This window comes from Rhincodon typus, chromosome 24 (assembly GCF_021869965.1).
Source record: "Rhincodon typus isolate 14 chromosome 24, sRhiTyp1.1, whole genome shotgun sequence".
NCBI lineage: Eukaryota > Metazoa > Chordata > Chondrichthyes > Orectolobiformes > Rhincodontidae > Rhincodon > Rhincodon typus.
In genome coordinates this window covers 39,816,374-39,822,204 of record NC_063355.1, presented here as the reverse complement: position 1 = coordinate 39,822,204, position 5,831 = coordinate 39,816,374, and the positions used below count along the sequence as shown (strand labels likewise).

At 40.8% G+C, this 5,831-nt stretch overlaps 1 long non-coding RNA gene across 1 annotated transcript; it reads left to right on the top strand.

Moving 5' to 3' along the window:
* Positions 1–207: 207 nt before the first annotated feature.
* On the top strand, positions 208–5,205 carry LOC125485964. The gene is made up of 3 exons (XR_007264685.1): positions 208–279; positions 429–522; positions 4,788–5,205. It is a non-coding gene; the product is annotated as an uncharacterized LOC125485964 (long non-coding RNA).
* Positions 5,206–5,831: the final 626 nt, after the last annotated feature.

The following is a 5,831-nucleotide window of genomic DNA, read 5'->3' as shown; positions in this document are numbered from 1 at the left end:
TCAATTTATTATTGTAGGAACCATCTCCTACAAGTTGGTCTCGCTTTTTCTACAAGACTGAATAAGGCTTGAAAAGTATTTTGCCAGCTGTGAAACGCTGTGGAACTCGCAGAGCTTGTGAACAGTACTATATAAATGAAAGCGTTTCCTGCTTGAGATCACAGTCTGCAAAATGAATGGAACCTTTACCCTGTTTGAAGTGGTAGGGTTGGAAGTAAGGTTCTTCTTGAACTCATAAACTGGTGTCCCAACTTCTCTCTCAAAAACGCACACACTCAAGTAAGCTACACTGTCTGGAGCTAATGTTCAATTTAATCCAGTTTATAATGCTAACCGCTGCAGGTATAAGTGACCTTATCCACTATTTAGAAAAAGCAGAAAACAGCAATTTCATCACTGTTCCTTGCTTTTTTTTTGTTATTTTTCAGAGCAACCACAGCAGGTGATGAAAGGGATTGAATAATTGAACTAAGTTTCAAATTACGCACAACAAAAATAGAAAGTCCTGGAGAAACTCAGCAGGTCTGATAGCATCTGATGAGACAAGTTATTGAGCTCTGTTCCAAACGTATTAACTGTTTAGATACATGTGACATGAGATACAAAACTGCGTTTTTTTTCATTCGTGGCATATAGGCATCCCTGGCAAAGCCAGCACTTATTACTTCTTACCAAATTACTCTGGAACTAAGTGGCTCTCAGGCCATTTCAGAGAATGCTTAAAAGTAAACCACATTGCTTTTGGACTCACATTTAGAACAAAGCAGGATGTTAGTGAACGAGATATGTGTTTCAACACTCGATGGTAGATTCGTGGTTACCGCTACTGAGTCAAGCTTACAAATTCCAGGTATATTAATTAGAGTTAAATTGCACCAGCTACCGTGAACATGTCCTCAGTTCATCCGAAGATACAAGAAGTGCTGGAGAAACTTAGCATGGTTTGGAAAATAAAGTCACGTTGGATGTGAAACATTAGCTCTGTTTCTTTCTCCACAGACACAACCAGACCTGCTGAATTTCTCCAGTGCTCTCCATTTTTAATTCAAACTTCCTGTATACTCAGTCATTTGTTTTTTGTCCCCAGCGCTTTAGCCTGGGTCTCTGGATTACTACTCCAGTGACATTACCATTATGCCCTCGCCTCTCCCTAAATAGAAACATAGAAGATAGGAGCAGGAGGAGGCCATTCGGCCCTTCGAGCCTGCTCCATCATTCATCACAATCATGGCTGATTGTCCAACTCATAGCCTAATCCTGCTTTCTCCCCATAACTTTTGATCCCATTCACCCCAAGTGCTATATCTAGCCACCTCTTGAATACATTCAATGTTTTAGCATCAACTACTTCCTGTGGTAATGAATTTCACAGGCTCACCGCTCTTTGGATGAAGAAATGTCTCCTCATCTTCGTCCTAAATGGTCTATCCCGAATCCTCCGATTGTGACCCCTGGTTCTGGACACACCCACCATCGGGAACATCCTCCCTGCATCTACCCTGTCCATTCCTGTTAGAATTTTATAAGTCTCTATGAGATTCCCCCTCATTCGTCTGAACTCTAGCAGAAACAATCCCAACCTAGTCAATCTCCCCTCATATGTCAGTCACCATCCCTGGAATCAACCTGGTAAACGTTCACTGCACTCTCTTGAGAGCAAGAGCATCCTTCCTCAGAAAAGGAGACCAAAACTGCACACAATATTCGAGGTGTGGTCTTACCAAGGCCCTGTACAACTGCAACAACACATCCTTGCTCCTGTACTCCACCTCTTGCCATGAAGGCCAACATACCATTTACCTTCTTCTTTACCACCTGCTGCACCTGCATGCTTACCTTCAGCAACTGGTGCACAAGCACACCCAGGTCCCGCTGCACACTCCCCTCTCCCAATTTACAGCCATTCAGGTAGTAATCTGTCGTCTTGTTTTTGCTTCCAACATGAATAACCTCACATTTATCCAAATTATACTGTATCTGCCATTGATTTGCCCACTCACCCAACCTGTGGAGATCATGCTGAAGGATAACTACATTCTCGTCACTCCCCCACCCAACTTGGTAACAGCTGCAAACTTTGAGATGTTACATTTTGTTCTCTCATCCAAATCATTAATATGTATTATTAACATATATATATTATATATATAATAAATATGTATGCTGAGGTCCCAGCACCAATCCCTGTAACACCCACTAGTTACTGCCTGCCAATTTGAAAAGGACCCATTAATTCCTACTCTTTGTTTCGTCTCTGCCAACCAGTTTTCTGTCCATCTCAATACACTTCCCCCAATCCCACGTCAAAAGCTTTCTGAAAGTCCAAATATACCACATCGATTGACTTTCCCCTTGTCAACTCTACTCGTTATATCTTCATGGAATTCCAACAGATTTGTTCAGCTTGATTTCTCCTCCATAAATCCGTGCTGACCCTGTCTTATCCCACCACTGCTTTCTAAATGCTCTGCTATAAAGTACTTGATAATGGATTTGAGAATTTTCCCCACTACTGATGTTAGGCTCACCAGTCTATAATTCCCTGTTTACTCTCTACCTCCCTTTTTGAATATTGGAGTGACATTAGCTATCCCACAATCTGCAGGGGCTGTTCCAGAGTTTACAGAATTCTCAAAGATGACCACCAATGCATCCACTATTCCTAGAGTCACTTCCTTAAGTACTCCAGGATTTAGATTAGGCCCTGGGGATTTATCCACTTTCAATCCCATCAATTTTCCCAGCACCATTTCTCTACTAAAAGTGATGTCAAGTCACTGCCAGGTGGACCATTTTGTACACATGAGGTTTTTTGCTTGAGCTCAAAATACAAGGACAGTTTGACAAGATACTTCACAAACAGTTAAGTGATAAGAGCCCACGGTGTTGGAGATAGTGTATTAGCATGGATAGAGAACAGGCTCATGGGCAGGAAACAGTGCGTGGGAATAAGACATCCTTTTTTGGGTTGGTGACCCATGACCTGTGGGGTTTCCAAAGGGATCAGGGCAGTGACTGCAACTGTCTACAATAAATAATAGGGAAGGAAGTGAATGTACTCTAGCCAAATTTGCAGAAGACACTCAAATGGATGGAAAGATTGGTTGTGAGGATACAACCAGTTTACAGAGAGATATTGATAGCTTAAGTAAAGTTGGTAAATGGAGTATAATGTAGGCAAATGCCAAGTTGTTCATTTTGACGGGAGAACAAAAGAACAGAGTATTATCTAAATAGAGAAAAACTGCAGAAAGCTACAACACTAAAGAACTTGCGGTCCTTTTGCACAAAACACAGAAAGCTATCACATAGGTGCAGCAGGTAATCAGAAAGATTAATGGAATATTGGCCCTTATTTCAAGAGAGTTGGTGTATAAGAGTCCGGAAGTCTTACTGCAGCTGAAGTTCTGTGAGCAGTTTTGGTCTTCATTTTTAAGGAAGAATATCAATTCGTTGGAGACAATTCAAAGAAAGTTCATTAGAATGATCTCCAGTATGGAGGGATTTTTTTATGGGCAAAGGCTAAACAGGATAAATGCTGAGAGGATGTTTCCCTAATGGGAGAGTCTAGGAAGAGAGGGTATAGCCTCAGAATAAAGAGATAACAATTTAAGACTGAGGTGAGGAGGAATTTCTTCTCTCAGAGGGTTGTGAGTCTTTGGAACTCCTTGCCACAAGAGCTGTAGGAGCAGAGTCCTTCTGTATATTTAAGCCTGAAGTAGATAGATTCTTGATCAGAAGGGGAGTCAACGTTATGGGAAAAGGCATGAAGATGGATGTGAGGAATTTTGGATCTTCAATGATCCTACTGAATGGCAGATCAAGCTTAAGGGACCCAACAGCTGCCTCCTATTCCTATTCCTGTTCCTTATGGGTTTATGGTCTTCAATGCTTGCTTCTGGTTTAACCTGGGATCATTCCATGATGGTACTTCCGTTTGCTTGTTTGTAAACTCTACACTGATTTTTAATTAAAATGAACTTATTCCAAATATTTTTGTGCAAATTGTGTGTTTCACAGGTTCTGAACTCTCCAAACTATATGACAAGAGAACGTCTTGCCAAGTTTTTTTTTTAAACTCACTCATAGTCAACAGTAGAAATTCTTGCCTGCGGGTATCTAAATTTATGACATTATATCTGTTGCAAGAACTTACTTGGCTTGAATTGCAAATGAATTGCATGTGTGGTAAGGATGACCACGTCCTTGGCACAAATTGGGACAGACGTAACTTATGAATAGGCACGTATTACCAGGTAGAGTTACACAGCACACCTCTGCATGAAAAAATGTTAAACCTTAGGTCACTTTTAATCATTCTCCTCTCACCTTAAAAATATGCTCTTTAGTTTTGAACTCCCCTACTGAAGGGAAAAGTCCTTTGCTGTTAACCTTATCTATCCAGTGTCAATTTATGCTGGGAGATCGCCCAGAAAGGACTTTCTTTTGAAGACCTAGTTTCTTGTAACTACTCAGGTCTGTGTGTACAACAGCCATGCTTTGAGAGAAAAGTTAAAAGCCAGAATCCATTAACCATCTCAGATGGACATTAAAGATCCTGTGGCACTATTTTGAAAAAAGGAATTCAAACAGCGCCAGTTGTCCTGGGCTAATATTTATCCCTAAACTAATCTCACCTCAAGAATGGATGGTCTTTTCACAAACTCAACACTGTCTGTGGGACTTTACTGGGTACAAATTGGTTGCCACGCTCCTTATATAATAGCAGCGATGATACTTCAAATGTATTCAGAAGATGATGATGATGTGCTTTTGTATTTCCCAAGGTTGCAAAAGATTCTACGAAAGGGTGCTGGGAATCTAATTGAGCGCAGGAAATGCTGGCAACATTCAGGTCTGGCAACATTTCTGATGAGACAAACAAGTTAACCTTTCAGATCTGTAACATTTCATCAGAACCATCATAAGTGCAAGTCCTTAACAGATAAAGAGCCGTGATTTTGACGCCGTTTGGAGTACAGCAATATTGAATATAGAATCAAAGAAAAGAAGAAGGACACATTTCCAATAAGCTACAGAAGATTTGAATTGTGCACCTAGAGGGAGTCAATGGCCTAGTGGTATTAATCCAGAGATTCAGACAACGTTACGAGGACCCAGGCTGCCACAGCAGATGGTGGAATTTGAATTCAATAAATATCTGGAATTAAGAATCTAACGATGACCACAAATCCATTGCCAATTGTCAGGAAAAACCCATCTGGTTCACTCATGTCCTTTAGGGAAGGAAACTGCCGTCCTTACCTGGTCTGGTCTACACGTGACTTCAGACCCGCTGCAACGTGGTTGACTCCTAACTGCTCTCTGGGCAATTATTGATGGGGCCATAAATGCTGCCTGGTCAGCGACGCCCTCATGAATGAATAAAAGAAAAAAAACATAAATTGTACATTGCACAATACCGCCAGCCGAACTTCCTCTTGGCAAATTGAAATTTGTTGCTATCCTTCATTGTTATGCTGAGTATGTCAGCTGTTGTCATTAATTAAGCAAATCTTTTAAAATAAAATGAAATATATTTAACTGGAATTGAGTCTTAAAATTCCACGCTCAGCTAATAAGGGTAGAATTAACCTCTACTGGAATGTGGCTATTGAGGACATCGAATAAAAATGGAAAAATATCAGTAATATATTTCTGACTGTATTCTTATACCACAGTTAAAGTACAAAGACAAAAAGAGGGCGTTAAAACTGATTCAGAGATAGTAGGAACTGCCGATGCTGGAGAATCTGAGATAACAAGGTGTAGAGCTGGATGAACACAGCAGGCCAAGGAGCATCAGAGGAGCAGGAAGGCTGATGTTTCGG